Below are 20756 nucleotides of genomic sequence, written 5' to 3'. Positions count from 1 at the left end.
ATGACAAGAAGAATTTTGTCCAAACTTCTAATAATACCAACAGAAAACCAAAGATATTACTGATTCAATTTTCCTAAGGCAGCAGTTACCATTTTTGTGAAAGACACATATACTCGCATGTGTGAGTACATACATGGTGACAAAGTGACTCATACTCAAGTCTTCTTTGTTATACCACTATTTCACCTTTCAGACTAAAATAGCAAAGGTCCTCAGGGTAAAAAATTAAATGACATTGATCAGTTATTGTGCAACTCCTATGACAGCACAGAGGAAAACTGTGGCTCTACTATGTAGGCACCTTCTAATAAGGAACTGGAACAGTGATGGTTGAACAACAAGCATATGGGGAAGTCAAGTATCCCAATAACTTCCTAGATACTGCAATACCCATGTGATTGGTCTGTTTCATCCATGAGTAATCCATGAGATTTCCTGGCCTGCAGAACTACTGATACTGCAATGTGTGAGAGCTCTGGAAATTAAATATAACAAAATATAACCTAGAAAAAAACCCCATTGACTACTCAGGCTTTACTTCATAGTAAAGCTGTCATAACACTTTTCAGCTGTGATACTGAAACCCACTTTTACAAGCATTGCCATGGATTTATGAGACGTCTACCTGCACTTCAGATGCTAATACTGTTAGAAGGCTTAAAAAAAGTTGCAGATGATCACAGCAGTTTGAATGTCACCTGTAAGTCCTTCCCAGTTCTGAACTCAAATCTCAACACTACATTTCCTTCTTTAATAGCCCCAATATGGCAATAGTGAGTGTGTTGTATCTTTCAATTAGCTACACTTCAGTAACTTACAGCTGCTGTAATTGTAAGGCCTGTCAGGAAAGATAAAGAAGCTGTTTCTTCTGAGCCAGGCTTCCCTACAGTATTTAAAAAGTTTTTCAGTAGCTGTTTATGAGCTGATCTTGTCACAATTTCAAGATCAAGGCATAACTTACTTCCTTTCATCAGGATGTCAAGCTCACAGTGCATGTAATTGTTTGCTATAAAGGCTGTGACTTTAGGACACATTCTGTTGCTAACATTTTGAAACCAGAGCAAACCAGGCCAGTATGTTAAACATTACTGCTGAAGTTTGTGCCCACAGCTATTTAGTTTTCTCTGTCCTAGGTTTCACACACTCAGCAGAGATTGTAGCTCTTCCTTCAGAATATTTGTTGTGTGCATTCTCCCTGCTTTAAATGAGTCTAAAGTGAAAAAGTGAATGATGTCCATGTGTTTTCCAACCAGGCATAAGAACTTTTAACTTCAGCCCATATAAGTAAGTAAAACAACATCCCAAGACACTGGATCACAGGGCATGAATTTTACACCTATGTTTAAACCAGTACCTAACTTGCATTTCTGAAATCCCATAATATTTTTCCATATTTATGTTGTTATGAAATGCTCTTCTATCTGAATCATCAGGGTTTTTAGTGCTTATTTTCTTTCTTTTCTGTCTTTTTCTACTACTGTTCTCAACTGCAAAGACCCCCATGACTCTCAGGAGTGCCTGTGTAGCCTTTCTAGATGAATGTCTAAGTTTTCATTAGAACACTACAGTAGACAAAAACTTATGTTTTTGTAATGCCTAAAATTATCTGCAATAAGGGGACTCTTCTTTCCCCTTGGCAAAGGATGACTCATTTATCTTCAGTCTGCTAACCAACGGGGCTGCCAAAGACCCCTCCTTTCTAAACAGAAAACTGTAGAGAGCTTTCAGAAACATGAGAAAATATGACAAACACAGCTTGAGTTCTCAACTTTGCTGGCTGAAGATCACAGAAGGATATGGACAAGCCTCTATCCCCTGCATTCACCACTCCGCTGGTAGCAGGAGAGAGCAGCTCCCTGCACACAGACTGCTTCCCCTGGCATCCCCCCCTCTGCTCCTATTCTGAAATCCTCCAGCTCCAACTTCCTTATTTGGTTGCCGGGACTGTTCTTTGTCTGGCTGAGCCCCCCGGGCCGCGCCGCCCCCGGCTCGGCCCGGCCCGGCTCCAGCGGCCACCCCGCCCGGGCCCCGGGCGAGCTCAGCCCCTCGGCCCGGCCCCGCCGCTGCCCCGGCCCGGCCCCGCGCACAGCCGCCGCCGAGCCCCCAGCAGCAGCGCTCCCCGAGCCGCCCCGGCTGCGTCTGCAACCGCTGGCAGCAAGACAAAGGAAAATGAAGAGATGGAGATCCAGTGTAAAAACTCAGAGATTCCTGTCGTGTTTTCCATTGTTCTTTAGAACAGGTTACAGCGTGTCCTGTGGGGATTTCACTGGTGCTTTCTGCAGAGGAAAGGAATCCCTCAACTACTACCTACTTTTTAAAAAGTTACTATTCTGTTATGCTACGTGAAGAAACAAAGCAAGATTAGCTTTACTCTCAAAATATCCAGAAACTTTTAAAAGTAGCGTTTATGAAGAAGAGCTAACCTGCAGGAAGACAGTGAAATGTGCTAGGGGAACACTCCCTACTGCTGCTCCTTTTTCTTGATACTCAGTTTTAGTAGCACTTCAGGTAATTCATGAGAAAGAATTGCCAAACTGTACATGTCTATAAGAGCCACAGCAAGCGAAGAAGAACACTTAAATAAAAAATAAAAACCCAACCAAAACGCAGTCCTGCTGGTCACTGTATTTTTTTTTTGTTCATCTTTTAGATTTAGTTTTTTTAAGTCAATAGCTTTTTTCTTTTTTTTTTTTTTTTAACAAAGATCAAGGAATCCTGTAGGAAGTAACTTCTTTCTTTAAATTTAAATAAGAAAATGACAACAGTTCAGAGGAGAGTATATACTGAATATGTCCACACTGACAGCTGAAACAAAAGTTGATCCAGAGATCTAGTTATCTGACTAAGGAGCTTATTGAGCTGTTACTCCTTAAAAGGAAAACCCTTAACAAAGTAGTGATTGAAAATTAGTAAAAGTGTTCTGAGACAGTCCTTTCATGCAGTGTGACAAGAAACAACATTTTGAAAAAAATCAAAGAAGAAGGTATAGCTAAACTTCAAACTTTCTAAGTCTTTCTGGGAATCTGGAAGCATTTCTGTATTTCTCAATATGGTTCCCTAGTACTGAGTTATGAAAACAAGTCCTTAAATAATGCTAAAACTCCTTCCATTGTTGCAAGCTCCCGTGGATGTTGGATGAAGCAGAAAACAAATAGTAAACTGGAACAGAGAGCACTGCTTTAAGTCACTGACATACAGGGCAATAGTGACTGCTCCTGGACACAAGTGCCTGAAAAAAATAATTACAGAGAATACAAAGGTGCATTTATAACCTAATCTTCCTGTAAGACTCCAGCTGCACGCAAGTCAGTTGTACTTTCAGTTCAACAGAAAACCGACTCTGGTATTTTTATACCACATTCTTGCCCTCAACAGAGGCCTGAACAAGTTTGTTTGCTTGTGAGAAACTCTCAAACTAGAAAAACATAAGGGAATAGCTTAATAAAATAACAGAATAAATATATTGATGACATCATAATTACATTACATATTTAAATTAGCATGTTAAAATTCACCTCAGGAAAAAACCAAACAAACCAAACAATTTCAGCAAAATAAGAAATACATAGGAACAATTTCGGAGAATTTATGCCCAGAAAGACCAGCTTTCAAATTTCTGTTTCAAGATTAATGTAAATAAAACATTCCTATCTGACAAAGAAAATTCTAAAATAAAAATCCAAAATAGAGAAATACTTCAAGAATAAATTAAACTAATGTCACAAAGATGAAGCATTGTGAAATAATAATTTTAAACAAAATACAGTATCTTATGGAGCTCATCCTTTCTACTGCTAAAGGCTGCAGAGTACCAGTTTATTTCAGAACTAGTCCATCATCTTCAGCAGGTGTTCAGGCTACCGACAAATAACTCACTGCTGATTCTGCAAGCAATTTACTGTCCAGGCCCTGTCATCTGACATTGGTTCATCTGAATGGAACAAATGACATCACAAGAGACACGTTTAGGGTTGGAGGACATATCCTTTGACCTTTGACGTGCTGTTCTACATTTGCTCTTCTGCAAGTAGTATGTCTCTGCTGCAACAGAAATTGGCAATGCTCTCAGGACAGCTATCTAAAAATCTAAGAGAAATGCGTATGAAAGCTTAGGTTTCTACCCTTGCAGAAAGGGTGACCTCCCAGAGGTCTGGAAATTACTACTCAACTGACTTTCAATGTAAGTTCTAGTCCTCTTTTTGTCTGGTCAAACAGGTTTCAAAGTACAGGTTTTGTCTCTTTAAATTGCTGTCATTGACCCCAGTGGCAATCTTTAATGTGCAAGTTTATTTCCAGGCAAGTAGAACATATCTGCTCCCTGTGCCATCTTCTCTTTTCAGTACCTGCCACTTTGTGCTTCCTTCACCTCCCTGAGTGAACCCCCTCACTCCAACTACTACTCCACAGCTCACAGTAAATCCACAGCTGCAACCAGACTGAGCCATAGCAGCCTCCTTCTCCCTGGTTTGAATTACTGCCCCCAGAAAACCACACCATATCCTGTCTCTCCTTCACTTCTGCCAGAGGGTGCCCTCATGCTGTCCAGCCCCACATCAATGCTGTGGCAGTTCCATGTCGTCAAAAATGAGAAGGCTCCTCATGAGCAATGGAACAGAAATGTGCCATAAAAGACCACATCATTAACCCAACAGACTTGAGTAGTTTTATCATCTGAATATGAAAGTATTCAGCTCAGTGCACAACCACTTACCAAGGTTAGAGTACTGGCAACAACCGTTTCAACCTGCTGCTTGGAAAAATTACAACATCTTTACTATTATTAAAGGAATTATGAAAACAATGAAAAAAAGATTAGTCATTTTATCAATAAACTAAAACTGATTTTCTGTGCTAATGTTCAGCTTTGTAATAAAAACTATTGGCATTGTAGCATAAACACTAAAACATTTAGTGATATTGTAAAACGTATTCAATAACACAAAATCATATTTCTCAGACTAAACATCTTAACATGTTTTGAATATGTAGATACACATATTGATAATAATACATTTTAATACAGATCTTCAAAATTTCCCTGTCAAAGTATGAGGCTTTGCCTTGACTTTAGTGATAAACAGGCCCATTGCACACTAGCCAGTTTGTTCACTAGCACAACTGTCCAACAATAATTATTATGCATCAGTTTATAGTTTCAACTAAATTATCATTTAATCTTAATGCATGTTTTATGATAGACCCATGGAAGTGATATTAATTACATGAGAAACACATGTGTATTCATATCAAAATAATATTGTCAGAATTTTCAGTGTAGAAGTGCTAAAACTTATGCTGGGACAGACCTGTATGAAGGCTACTCTGAAATGTAAGGCAGTTATGAGTTATGAGTTATGTAGTTATGAGTGGTCAAAAGTCACACACTGAGTTATATTTAGAGCAGCAGTCAAGGACAATGCACATGTCAGAGAGCTGGGCACAAATTCTTGGGAAGAGGAAGCACTATTCTCCATATGCATAGCTGGCAAGGCCCATTGCATTTAGATCTGGAAAAGATTTACCACCATGTTTTCATCAAAATGGAGAAAATATACAGAACAGCAGCAGAAACAACTGTCAACTGCAAGTAGATGACTATTTTTCAATCTGGTTTTACAAAGAAATATATAATGAATGACTTTGTTACATGACAACTAGTGATATCTGGAAATGGCAAACAGCAAATAAGCACAGACTGCTGTGAGGAGCAGCAGAATAAAATGAAGAAATGAAAAACTGAAGCTGACTAAAAATGAAAAACTTAGTCTTACTCCATAGTTTGACTCATCTCAGTCTGTTGGGCAAAACAGATCCACTGATCAGACACTGCTAAACAGAGAATAAAGCAGCACTGTAACGAAATAAGCAATACAAAATAATTCTAGCTCTCTTGGTGCAGTGTTCTAGTAAGATCTTCCTTTGTAGGATGCTCACAAGTTAAACAGAACTTTGAGGAACCAACCCCCCCCCCGCCATTATATATAACAAAAAGACATGCATCATGAAGACTGGGGCTTGAAGATTGACAATCATGAAGATTGTCAAAGCACAACATGCTAAAGACTTAATTTTGGTTTAGAAACCAGGTTTCTTCTTCCTAGACATTAAAACATATAAAACCAGAACAAAACAAAACAACCCTCAAAAAACTTCAGTAGTAATTTACAATCACGGATTTTATGGGTAATGTACTCCTTGTGGGAGTTCAGAATTACTTAGAAGATTTGTAGACAAGATTTTTATGCTCTGTTTACATTTTCTAGGAGCTTAAGAGAAAACAGTCTGAAATAAGCTGCAGCTAACATGCTACAGGAAATGAAGGAAGGGAACCAGACTTCTCAGGAAAGATTTACATTTATATAATGGTGATGGCTATATTTTGGCTTAGAAAAAGGAATGCAATTGTTCTAAAATACACAGAAAAGCTGTTGACTAGTGTTTCTCCTTACTTAGTGGATCATGAACCACTCCAACACTGTACACTGCAACAAAATGCTTTTTAAGAGAGCTCTTTCACCATTGCACGATAATTTGTTTACAGACCAAAACATCTTGCATCAGCAATTCCTCTCTGTATGGCAACCAAAGAGACACTAAGCCAGCACAACCCTCGTCTATGCCAAATGTGTTGGTGCAGAACCCACCAGGACATTTTCCATGGTTTCCATGGAGGAAGCATTCAGTCTGTTGGTAAGCAGTAATGCGTTCTTGGAAGTGTAACATCATCTTTTGTGAAAGATGTCCACAGCACATTGATGGAAGAACCTGCAATCAGTTTCTCACTACTTTGTAACATTTCCATTGGTGGGAATCAGGTGCCTTTGAAATTGAAGTTTAGAAGTTGAAATTAATTAAAGGGGTCTGCTTACTATATGTTAAGGACATTATAGCATGCGAGCACTTCTGTAGAGAATTAATTTGACATTATCTGGATCATGCCAGAAATCAGACTTTTTCTCTGCACTAAACTATGCCTATATTTGGCTTGATCATAAGCGCTTTTATTTAAAAAGAAACAAGCAAAACCCCTTGCTACCAAAGATTCAGCTTTGGACATGTTCAGGATGACATCATCATTTCAGCCAGATTTTCTTCCATTGGGTCAGAAGTCCATGAATCACACACATAGAGTGGCCTATGGGGATCTCTGGACTGCTCCTGGCTTAGCAGGATGTCTCTAGACATCCTGTTCTGACTCACAGATAAAAGGCACAAGAACTGAAAGCAAGGAGTTTATCTTGCCTTCATTCCCAACATTTGTTCAAGATGACAACAGGGCAACTTGTGAGATGCTGTACAGTGAGAGAACAGAGATCAAACAGAAGACTAAGAAAGTAACTTCTTGTACCTGACTTTATAAACTCATTTTCCTGTAATTTTTGAGATATGTTTGGGTAGAAATGGATAAACAAACTTGTCCAAATTAGTTTTAACTTTTGTTCTTACATGTTCAACTTCCACAGAGATCCTTTGAGAGAGTCTGCACCATACATCTCTTTCTGGAGTTCTTACTCGTCTATTTGGGAAGCATCAAGTTTTGCATACATCAGCTAACCAGCTGAGATGAAAATAAACTGCAAAGAGATATAGTATCATAAAACCTCATCTCAAGAAAGTACTGTAAGACAAATGTGTTTATGCTGCAGTAAGCCTGAATATTAAAATGCTACATTTCATTTAAGCAGGATTATTGTAACAGTTTTGTAAAATCTGTGAAGTCTGACATAAGCCTGCAGGTTTGGATGCCTTCCTAAGATGTATTCTTCTTAATCTAAATTACTTCCCATTAATCACTTCATTTTTGCTATCTAGTTTCCAGTGAATGCTGCACATTTTTTCCCATTTCTTTTTTTGCCATAACCATAAATGGTAAAAAGATTGTGCCGCACATTTAATTATTTCTGCTGTTTTATCTTGAATTTAGATAAAAACTTTACCACTCTTGCTATTCAATTTTATTTTAAAAAGGTGCTTTTCACTTTAAACTTAATTAAAACATGCAATAAAATGTCCACACTTCTGTTGTAGGATACATATATTAACCTGCAGATATCCATAAGATTCTGAAGTATTCTACATATGTTTCTTCTCCAAAGTGTATTTTTCACTGCTGAAGTGAAAATTTAAATAAAAACAAAACTGGAAGTGTCTTTAAAAACAAGGTTGAAGAGGTATCATGGGGTATCCTGTGGTAAAATATTCTGAAAAGTCAATGAAGAAGCAGAAACACAGAGTTTCTCAAAAGCACTGAAATTCTATTTATCTGTATAGGTTTTCATTAGGTACAACAATTTTGCAAGTATGCAGTTTCCATGGCTTAAAAAGACCATGTTCTGTAAAAAACCTCAAAAATCCATGCTCAAAACCCCCAAATTTAGGCAGTTTGTTGGGGTTTTTTGGTCTTACATGAGTTGTTATGAATGACATTTTGCTTTCACGTGGTTTTATTAGTTTTTAAGTTCCTACTTGAATTTTTAACTAGGCCTTAAAATTATAGGAGAGTAATAAGGGTAATGGAGTAGATAACATAGGTGCTAAGGTGCACTAAGATGCAATATTTTCCTTTTTACAGTGTTAGGCCATGAGAGAGACCTCTCTGACAAAGCTAAACAACACACAACACCTGTTTTCAGAACATGACAAAGACTGTGATGTGAGGTTTGATTGATCAGTACTTCATGCTCAAAGATGCTGTATCTCAACTACAACTTTGAAAGGTCAAACTTCCTTTGAGAAGATATACCCCGAAGGGAGAGCTGCAGGCCAGAGCCTAGAGATGCTGAAGGTTTCATGAGCTTCTGCCAGTACCCACTGTGAAGGCAAGTGCAACTGCAGCAGTCATTCTCAATTCAAAAATTCAGTTCATGGTATCACAGCTATCCTGATGAAAAATTATTTACACATTCACATTCTACTGATATCAATACGTACAAACAACAAAAGAAACCATGTTTAAACAACTCCAGAAACAGAAACCACACCAAGTCTTGACTTTTCAACAACTAAAGGAGCAAAGCTGAGTACAGACCTCTGAACTATTTGCTGCACAAAAACTCCCCTTATTGCTGGCAGGTCTTTTCACTGGCACACAAAGAAGTCAGTATCTCATTATTACCCTAAATTTCTTGCTCTTCCTTGCACCTTCTGTTTTGTGTTTTAAGGACCTTCCCCACCCCCCTCAGCCCACCTTAAAGAACTGCAAATTCTTTTTTGGATTTTGGATACAGTCAGCTAGGTAACTACACCAGTTCACTCTTCAAAACCCTGCCTGTCTGACTGATTTATTTGCATCACTATTTCCTGGCTTGTTCTTCTAAGAAATACTGTATAGCTTCCTTTACTCAAGTACACATTCCAGAGAATACAACACACAGTGAAGTAAAGAATCAGTCCCACGTGTATATAAAAGGCAATACAGTATTTTTATTTCTTTTTGAATTTCCCAGTAAGCTATGAGAAGAAACCTGCCCTAAACAGCACTGACAGGAGAATGGTATTATCAATAGTATGGTGTGATACATGATCCGGGACATGATTCTCAAAAAATTAAATAAGTCGGATATGTCTAATCACTAAATATACTTTCTTATCATACTTTAATCAGATATTGCCTGGACAGCTTCCCATACATTCTACAATAAAGTAAAGGTCTGAGCTTTTCAAACAAGGAGCTACAATTCTGGTCACTGATCTGGGAAAAGAAAACATGAATCATTTCAGAGAACGGGAAAAGAAAAAAAAAACCCAAAACCAATAGCCACCAAATAAAAGCTGAAAAATTTCAGAAAATGGTAAAAGGGAAAAAAAAACCCAAAAAACCAATGCAACAAACCCAAACAGAAGGAAAAAACCCACAATTCACTTAGTAAAGCCTATAGGAATCAACTGGCTTCAGACCAAAAATGTCTAATGGAACATAGATTACCTAAGAAGAAGTGAAATAAGTTTCCAAGAGCCATGGAAGTTGTTTAAGACAAATACTCATTGTACAGGGAAAAGAAAACAATTCCACTGGACCATTTTCCAAATGTCTGATCCTGCACTCCTTGCACCGCCTAATTCACTTTAAAGTTATGAGTTCAGGCTATGTGTTAGGGTTATATAACTATGTCTTAAAAGACAAATGCAAAGTAGTGCACAGCAAAATTATACACAAACCCAGGATTAGGGAAAAAAACCCCATAGCTAGACAAAAAACCCCAGAAATCTGTACAGAAAGCTACAATGAAAATAGCTGGAGGTGAGGTGTATTTCTAATCCCTTTCTCAAGAACTGGAAAAATACTGAGGAGGAGAAAATTCAGAGTAAAGGGGGTGAAACTGTGAAAGTTAAACAGCCTTGACAAAAAGAGAAATATTTGAGTAACATTTCCTAAACTACTTTAAAAGGGAGTAAACTAACCAAATGCCATCTAAAATTGGCTGTATGCCCACTACTTTGGTTGACTTTAGGGTCAGTAAGACAGAGGACAGACATAAGCTAGCATAGCTGAAAAATCAATACAAATATAGTTAAAACACAGATGGAATATATTATAGAGCAGCTGGAAATGCAAAGAAAGAATTCTGTGAATCTATACCGATAGTGTAATTTTGAAAAATATTCTCCAAGTATGAAAGTGCTTTACAAAACAAACAACTTTAAGAAGTGGTGTTAGATGTAGTCATACTACAGAAAACAGATTGTTCTACTCTGAATATCTGGCATAATATTTCTGATCAGTTTAATAATGTTACCTTCCAAATCAGTCCAATCAGACTTGCTAATGAAGATCAATAAATCCTTCACACAATAATATAGCATGCATATGACAAAATTCATGAACTGGACAGAAAAAAACTGCACAAAATAAAATAGGAAATTCTAAGTGGTTTCTTTCTCTTGATTTTCTGCTAATATATATTCTGGTTAAATTTTCAGGTATTTTGCAGTTTTAAAGAATTCCTGTAAACCTTTCAAGATATTCATCAACGTCAAGATTTTTATTCTGCAGGGAGTCATGTCAAAATCAACACAATAAATGTTACCACAAAGTATTGCTAGTGAGTCATTGTTCAAGAAAGTTTCCCAAGGTACCCATGCAGAGGACAGCCAGTGATATCTTTTAAGTTTTGTATTTCAACAGACCCTGTTCTAAAATACTCTGTACCAAGAGTGACACATGAAAGATTTTTGTTAAGGATGTATCAAAACCACCTTCCACACTAAAAATGCAGTTTCACTGTTATTTTGGGCCAATACTGAAAGGGTTGTGATCTGGTGAAAAGACTTTTTTTCTTTTTTTCTCTTTTTGGCTTATTTTTCAACTATATCAGCTACTTAATTGATCTAGTCATGTGGCTGCATGATTGCTGGTGCCTTTGCAAGGGGAGAAGTTGTAAGGTGGGGGTTGAGGAATACAGGTTTATCCCTTTTGTGGCAAAGTATGGCCCTTGGTGCAGCATAATCCAGACAAAAAACTACCCACTGCAAACAGCATGAAGGAAGTAAATTCTGCCATGTATCTCCTTAAGGTGTATGTGGCCTCTGAGACTTGAGATGAAGAGAATAAAAAACTGTGAACCTTTACATTTAGCGACTGGACAAACAATGCATAAAGAATTTATAAAATATTTCTTAGAGAAAACTATGAAACTCAAAGGATAGTAAGTTGACTGAGAAGCAGATTACAGGTATTTCGTTGAGAGGAACTCCACCTACTTAAGAATGCCAGGTAATTTCTGAACCAGAGTATGATTTTATTACCCTTTTTTGACTCTATTGAGACAAAATCTGATCCTTCTTTGCAAAGTTAAAAAAACTCCATCTGACAGCAATGGCTCCATTAGATCTGCAGTCCCCCTGATATGATGTAGAATGGTTTACTAAATAAATATTAGAGGATACTAAACATACATTGAATTCTCAGATCAAAACAGGAGAGGTAGATAATATTTTTTCTGGTGTTGTTTCTCCAAAACATCTGTGGGATATTAGATATGTGGGCAGCAAAAAGCCCCATTCCCTCTTTAACCCTGCAGTTCAAGGAGCAGAAGTAGATCCCTACTTTTCAAAACATCTTGGTTTCTGCATTTCTGTTGCTGGAGGGAGAGGTAATTTACACTGCCCTACCTACTTGAGCAAACTTTCCTCACTGAAATAACATTCACTTTGGGAATGCACTGGTAACTATACTGGCAGAGAGAAACCTGCCAAGGTACATGCTGCCCATTCTGCCCCCCAGCATCACCAGCTCTGTCCCTCTGCAGTCCCATTGAAAGGTCTGGCAACATCAGCTGCATAAGGCAACCACAGGTTCCATCTACAAAGAGTCACTATTGAGTGGCTGGTGTCTATTATTCATCTTTGTTGAATAATGAATTAAAGCATACAATTGTTTCTGAAAGTGTTCATCTCAACTTGAAAAAAATTTACTTAGTCATGTAACTAAATTAATTTATGTGTAGTGGCCTTCAATCTAAACCACGGTTACATCAGCTTCAAGTCACTGGACCAAGAGATCTGTAGGGCAGTCTGGCTAAACTTCCATAAGACAGATTCTTGTCTCACTGCAAGGCAAGGGAGGAAGGGAAGCTATCTTGAAAGGTTTTCAAGAACTTCTCTAAACCTTTCCAACTACATAGCAACTAACCCCTCAGGATACACTAAGACTGAAGTGTAATGCTGGACCAGTTCATTAGAGTAATTCTGACCACAAATAAATTTCACTAATATTGCTTAATACTTGATCCAGAACATAGACTGATGTGATGTTGGTCTTGATATTCTGCAGGACACTGTCAAACAGTTGTCTTGTTTAGATCCTTCCTTTGGGAGCTTCAGCTCTTGACTTTGATTTGTCTGTCTGATGTAAGCTAAAGCTCTCCTCTCCTCCCATCTCTTGGTTGAGGTACATCACTCCAAAATATTTGTTGGTTTGGGTTTGTTTTTTTTAAACCATGAAAAATAACTGAAGGAGATTTAGTAATTATAATACATGGCTGAAAATGGGACTGGATTAATAATTTTCAGTCTGAACCATTTCTTGATCCCTAGCATAGAGAACAAGTTTGGGTAAAAAGTAAAAGGGAAGTACGTGAAAATAAATCCAATGTTACACAGGTTATATTAATGAGATTGTTGTGGCCCAGAAAATGAACAGCCAAAGCATAGAGCAGAAAATTCTCATGGCATGTTATGGTTACAACTGCCATTTGTAAGAAAAATCTACACTTCCTGTGTAAACAGTTATTAAATCAAAATGTGGAGGTCGTTAAAGATTGTGTTATTCTCTAGTTCCCTATTTACCCAATTTCACCAATCAGTATTTTGGCATTGTTCCCTATTAAAAACTTCTACCAGCTTTTATAATCTACTAGATAGTAGGTGAAAGTGAATGACTATGATTCCATTACTGCTTTTACTGAAAAGCAAATTCTCCTCAAGATTTTAAAACTTCTGCTAATATATTTTCATAGCCATGGAAACCAAATAGCCTTGCTTGAAGTCTTTATGCAAAGATATAAGCAGACATCCACAATTAACCAAGACAGGCAGCAGCTTCCCTTCAAATGAATAAGTCAGATTAATTAGAAAGTAAAAACAAATAAGCAAAAAGAGTGGAACTGTCATTCTAGTGGCCTAATACATTTTTCACATAACAGAAGGAGAGCTTTAAGTGAAGAGGGTGTATTCCTAAATCCTCAGTATACTCCTGAAAGAGCATACAGCAGGACACTTCCCTCATTATAGAAAATGTGATTACTTATTCATTATTTCCAGCAATATTTTTGGCTTTTGACATGAAGGATATGTATAAGCTATGCTGAAGCTCTCTGTATAGGTATTTTGGTTTTCAGTTCAGAGTTCTAGTAGTGGGAATATAAGCAACCTAGCCTAGAAATTAGTAAATGTCCAATAACATTGATTTGCAAAGACATAAAAAGTAGAAGAAAACCAAGAAAATCAGTCTTCTTAGATGGTAAAATAAAATTTGAGAAGAGCAAATTGTGCACCCTGAGTCTTTTCACGAGATAAAATCATAATGGATTGATGGGGCAGCTGGACCCTGAAGTGCTCTCAGGCTCTGCAGACCAATAATCAAAACAACCACTGTAAGAGCTTGCCTCCTTACTAACAACATGGGTGATGTGTGAGCAGGCTCCTAATATAGCTTTCTTTGTGTGCCCTGAGCAGTGTGAACGACCCGTAGCCTTTGCAAGCAGCCTCTTGCACAGTGACTGGTAAGCATTTGCTTTATGTCAAACACTGGAACAGTTTTTCCGGTCACAAGGGAAGAGAATTCCAGCAGTTTGTCAGGAGCTGTAATTGCTCTGTGTGCTTGCTAGATAGACCTGTATCATGTGAAGTACCACAGCTAATATCAGACCTAACCTGACTTTGAAGCTATAAGGTCATAACTTTAACAAACCAGTAAGTTCTTTCATGAGAAGTTAGATGTAAAAATTTTAAATGTAGTAAGTGAGCCATTAGTTTAAGAACTTTTAATTCTGGAAGCATTTGAATTTGTTGCTAAAGTCCTAGCAATCAGACTAAGTCTGAAGTGCTTCATGTGTGGTCATGAATGGAAATAAAGAAGTAAAATTGCCTGACAGTCAAGAAACTACAAGCAAGTAAGGGTTTCCTGAAATACCTCCCTCAGGGAGCTTGAACTAGGAGACAGGGAGTTATAGTATGCTTCACTGTTAAACTGGAGCATGGAATTATCTAAAGGAAAGATGAACTAGCAACTCACACTGTGTGAAAATCAGTGGGATGGAGCACCTTTACAGCCTCTTCCTAGTTCACAGTAAGTGGCTACAATCCTCCCTAGGATGCTTTTTCCCCCTAATACAATAACAAAAAAAGTTCCATTCAGATTCTTCTCTAAAAGGCAATGCATGAATGTTTCTCATTCTGTTTCCAAGCACACTGATAAATATATGCAAACAAATACATGCCCACAGGGAGAAGAGTCTGGTTCAGCAAGTCAGTATAATTCATTCTGAAATGCTCGATTGTTCTGTCTGGAGCACCCAGTGTTTTTAATCTGCCCAGGAAAATCCTTTTTCACATTGCCACTTCAGCAAAAGAAAGCCATTGTAGAAGCATATTTAGAGGTTTGAGGTTTTCTTCTTTGTGGAAATAGTTTTAGAGTCGTATCTTTAAAGTGAGTAAAACCAGCTGCAGCATACAGCTCATATCAATGCACATGGGTCCATGCAGCAGCCACTCACAAATACCCAAACACTGATACCCTACAACCATTTTGATGGATGTTTATACTAAGCACTACTATAAACATTACATGCAATTGTACATTTACTTTTTTAAAAAAATGGCTTCCTTTTTTTCCCCCAAAAAAGCAGAGCTATGAATAGAAAAACAGAGATACAGACCCATTTTCAATGTTGGCCTCAAAAGCTCAGACAATTGCATACTGGTGTCTGACATTAAAAGTAAAAAATCCTTTGGTGATGGAATTTTGACAGCTAACAAAAAAAAAAGCTCCCAACGTTTCTGCATGTGGACCAGGCTTTAGGTAAGAAGCTGCCTTGACTGCATCCTAATTTATCTGATCTAGTTTACTTTTCTGTAATACTGAGAAAAACACTCAACTGCAAATATAAGTTGTAGAAAAGGAAATGTAACCATAAAATAGAAATTGTCTACTAGTTGGGAGATAGAATTTGCCATATTTTATGACTACTTTAACTATTTTACATCAGATTGTACTGTTTAATGCAATTTTTGCTTTATAATCTGATGCCTTACATAATTCTATGAAGTGTCTCTATGGCTCTAAAATCATCATAATTCTATACAAATTATTATGGTGTTCATAGAAGATAAATGTTTTCATTACACTGTAAAGAGGTTTCAGTGTCTCAGACATGCACAGCTGGACTTGGCACAATCTAATGGAGACCAACATGTAGCTGGGGATGAAGAATGGAAATGTTAAGTGGAACAGAAACATTTTCCATCAGTAATTTCAGGAAATTTGAGTGGTACCCTCTTATTCAGTCACCCCATCATCCCTCTAGGCACCATTGCTACAGTTTCCCACCTCTCTGTTGATATAATTTTTTGTGCAATTTCGCTGCCATGTAACATAAATAATATTTCTAATAAATGATTATGATTTATCTCCGTCACCTCAGAGACAATTTATTTTTATTCTTCTCTCTCAAATAAATTACTAGTTGACCTATGAAGCAAAATTCACAGTTGTATTGCATAAATTTGGAAAAAAAACTTTTACTGAAAGTACAAGATGCAAGATTCCCAGCAGCAGTGCAACTGTATTACAGAAGGAAAGACAAGCTTACCCTGAAGAGGACCTGCATTTGGTAATTTTGTAGTTAAGGTGCTTTTCTGGTTTTGAGTAAGTAGCAGAAATATTGAAGGAATTTGGGGAGAGGCTACTATGTTTAAAGAGACAAAAATTGAGGGGAGAGAGACAGGACAGGGGGTGGGCAGGAAAAGGTAAAAGAACAAAATAAGTGTAAAAACAGCACTTTACACTGGTCTGTCCCTGTGGAAGTTTCTACAGCTCTCCAAATGAGCTAGCATTCCCTCATATTTTTCTGAAGCCTAGGGTAAAACTCACTAACAGAGTGTATAATCAGTTGCAGGTGTTTCTTTGGAGTCTGATTTTCTAGGATACTTCTCACTGCAGCTTTATCTTTTCAGTTACCAAACCTCAAGGGACTGTAAATCCTCAATGAGAAACAAAAATCAGCAACATAAGGAGCAGATGAACTCATGGATAAAAATCCTGGGACAGAAATCCTTACTCTTAAACTAAAAACCATTTATACTGCACTGTCATGAAACAGAACATTTAAAACAACAGAACAGAAAAATCCAAGAGCAACAATAATGTTTCTTCCAGTAGAAATAGCAAGCAGGAGAGCATCATTACTGGAATGGCAGGAGTTCTGAAGTCACAGCTTCACACAGAGATGTTTAAAGGTGTCACTGTTATTCAGAACCCACTGCCCACTGCTTCCACCCTAGTGCCAGCACAAGCATTTATGTAGGCATCTGCTGCATTACTGCTTTTCACCTAGCACAGCATCCTGGGCTACTCTTTATCTGATCCAAGCACAGAAGATCCATGGAATCAGCCCAGCAGAAGGAAAGCCAGAACAGGGTGATGGCAGCTTTGACTTACGCTTGTTGGAAGTGCATACATGAGACTACAGCCTAATCCTCTCACATCTTTCTGTACTGGTATGTTGAAAGTAGGCCAAAGCAGAAGAGGCCTCTTGGAATGCATATCACTAACATTATCTATTACTGAGAATCCATTAAAAAAACTATGAAATAAAAAGCAATACAAGCTACAGAAGACTGGAAATATTTCAGACTCCCATCCATCTAAGAAAACTGTTTGCTACAGCAAGTTTAAAATAGCTCCTTCACTTGCTATGACTGTCTTGCTCTGAAATTATTCTTAGCATTTAAAGTTCTTTGAAAGATCACAGCTGTACAGTACACAGTAAAAATGTTTTTCAAACAGAATATTTTTTCTAAGGTTTCCATGGAGTATTTGTGGGTCATTTGGTTATTACAACCACCCACTAAAAACAGTAACCCAAAGTGTGTAATTAATTGGTCTGGAAACAATTGCTGTCTTTCCTCCTTCCCAGAGCATGTTTGCAGTGATTTGGAGTTAACCTGCCTTGTTTTGGCAGGCTGTCTCTGACTGAGCTGAACAAACCAGTTCTAAAGAGTCAGCTTCACTTCACCTGAAACATCTGGCATTTTGGTAAGACAAGAGCCTATCAAATGAAATTTGCATTTAGAGCTACAGATTTTTTGTTTCATTTAAAAACAGCCATACATAAAAATAACCTTTCAACTATGTACTGCCAAGAAACTCAAATTTGAAATGCACTATCACCATTTTACATTTTCTGTGCTGCTTTAGCCGCCTTATTTTGTCATGAATAATGCTTATCTACATATATAAGTTGACTTGCGTACAAAGTTGACTCCAGTTCCAGCAAGCTTAGATTAGATACCTAAAACCTGACTTCTAAGAGATTATGTGAACTCTGTGTGAAGACTGACCTCTAAATGACCATGTGAAATGAGCCTCACCAGTGAGATGCATACTCTACCCCACTGGCGAGATAGTGGGTTCTTCAGATTTGCTCCTGAAAGACAATGATGTAGAGAAGGTAATTGTAGACACAGGTCTTGGCAATGAGAGCCAAGAGAAAAAGATCCTATATTAAGTTTGAATCTGTGCAGAATTAAAAGCACATGACATCCTAATACTCTTGGAGTAGTAATATGTTGTATTTATTCCATCAATATGCTTGAGGGATGCATCTTCAGCACAATGGTCAAATAAGGAAAAAACAAGAGCAACAGCCAAAAAACCTTACCAAAATTAAAATGAATGCAGGTAAACACCAGAAAATCAAAAGTAAACTAATATTTAGCACACCTTATGCCTAACTCAATGACTACCATACACAGTTTCTAAATTGGAGAGATTGAGGTTTCCTTTTGAGTTCTGCAAAATATTTTTAATAAAGGGATCTTCAAGAAGGCTTATCATAGGAATACACACACATGTATACTACTACCCAATATCATAACCACAGACCTAATAAAATTATATTTAGATAATTTTTATTCGTAGAAGGAAGGTTCTGATAACTCTGTTACTTCCACATTCTACATCATTGCTCAGAGGACTGGTAAGGAGTATAGCTGGATTCTTCTCCAAGACTAAATCATCTTTTGGGAGCTTGGAACTTACAGAAATTTACAATGGTTTGCAAACATTCAAAAGAGATGAAATTATTAGTATGTGAAAAACCCCTTCTCCTTACTTTCACATTAATATATACAGCTCCTTTCAAAGGGTCTTGTAGAAGTCTATATCTTTAAAAAAAAAAAAAAAAAAGAGAAAAGAAAAGAAAAGAAAAAGTATTATTTACTTGTAGCAAACAAGAACAAAACCCATTGGAATTTCTGGCTAAAATAAGCTATGATATTACTGGGTTTTCAGATCTCTTTCCAAGAATCTCTATATACATAGGGTATTAAGTAGATATTCCAGTAAATCCAAAGAAAATCAGAGTCAAGTCATTACAAATTAAAATGGGGGTCCGAAAGCTTATGGCTTTGATATTTGTGAAGTTTGACATCGATTACTAAAACAAAATTTACAAAAGTACCTTTGACTTCTCAAAATTGTTTTGGCATATATATCAGATATTTTATGTTTATAATACTTCTTTCTCATTTTAGAGAGAATATTTCTGTCATTCACTTTTTCTGAAGTTTAAGTGAATAACCTTCCTTCTAACCACAAATTAAAGCTGTAAAATACTTGGGTTGAAACCAATTGCTTTCTGACAGCTTATGAGAAAGCCTTTGGCCATATTAGAAAGAGATGCTAATTTATGGAGGATACTAGGTGGTATAAAGCAGTAACTAGAACTGGTTACAATGTTTAAAAGTATATGGATTCTCACACAAATAAGAGCAAATGTGTACAGAGTACTCACAGAATTCGTGCTTATTTTCAACAAGGTAAACAACCAAGAGCCAACATCCAAAGATGACTGAGTTACTGTCTGAAATCTGGACTCCTAAAAAAGCTTTTCTGTCCCTAAATAACGCTGTACTGCATTTTCCCTTGGCAAAAAGTTAATGTTTTCCCTGAAACATTCCACGGGTGAGTAAACATGAAATATACAAGTGGTATGCAACAAATTGAGTATAAACAGCTATTTCCTATCCCTAATATTTCCTTTAATAGGTTACATTCATGTTGTCCAAATTCCCCCAAGTCACTGATTTCACAATATTTTCACTAAAATTGTACTTGTACTTATCTGTTATTACATATTAACCTCTATCTGAAAGCTTTACAGAATATCATTATCCACAGCACTGTTTCTAAATGTTTGAGTCCAAATATTGCCTGGTCAGGCCTGGCAATTCAAGGCTTGCTCTTTCACTGTTTGAGTATAAAATGGGATTTAGATGTGGCTTCAGCAGGGGTTCTTACCATGTGCATGCCTTTTCAGTAGAATTAGATTTAATATTTCAAAACTGTTCTTTTTGTCCTCATTTTTGTCATAAAATACATACTATACCAAGATTTATTACAGAAAGGTAAATATTTTCTAAGAATTTACTTCTATGCCATTACAGATACCAGTACTAATTGTATGATTGTAGTAAAAGAATATAAAGAAACACATTTATGTACCTCACATTTTACCAGAATTTTTTTTTCTTCAGATATAAAATCTTATGAATTGTTGAATGTATATTTTCAATACTTCATCCTTTAGAAAAATTAAAGGATGATTTGTGAAATTATAATTTGTTATAGTAACTTGAAAGTTTGTTATTTGTTCTGAATTGTCCTTATCTTATTTTGGAAAAAATGCCATCATTTATTTAATGGCTTAAATCAATGTCTATTGTTAGAAGCACCATTTCAGCGAGCTACAATCTCTTTCTCCCAATTTACACAACATTATACTTTTCTTAAATAAGGGTTAACCTTGCCTTGCTTTAGTAAGGCTGGTTCTCTGGAAGAAATCAGAGAGGCTTGTTTAGAAAGGGATTTGACATGCATGCTCTATCCTGGTCAGAACTGGCAGAACAAACCTCTTATAAAAAGCCAGCTACATCAAAGACTCAGAAGCTCATCCACTTGTATATTTAGCTTACTTTAAAAACAAAACAAAACCAAACCCCCTTTCTTTGCCCTTGGGCTGCTTTTGATGAACTAT

General features: G+C 37.0%; 1 protein-coding gene across 8 annotated transcripts in view; it reads right to left on the bottom strand.

The window, feature by feature from the left end:
* PALLD (palladin, cytoskeletal associated protein) overlaps positions 1–20756 on the bottom strand; it is a 190202-nt gene that overhangs the window by 72561 nt on the left and 96885 nt on the right. The window lies entirely within an intron of this gene.

Source organism: Passer montanus, unplaced genomic scaffold, assembly GCF_014805655.1.
Source record: "Passer montanus isolate IOZ18808 unplaced genomic scaffold, ASM1480565v1 scaffold14, whole genome shotgun sequence".
In the NCBI taxonomy this organism is placed as follows: domain Eukaryota; kingdom Metazoa; phylum Chordata; class Aves; order Passeriformes; family Passeridae; genus Passer; species Passer montanus.
Note: the sequence above shows the minus strand (reverse complement) of the source record. Positions and strands in the feature narration are given on the sequence as shown.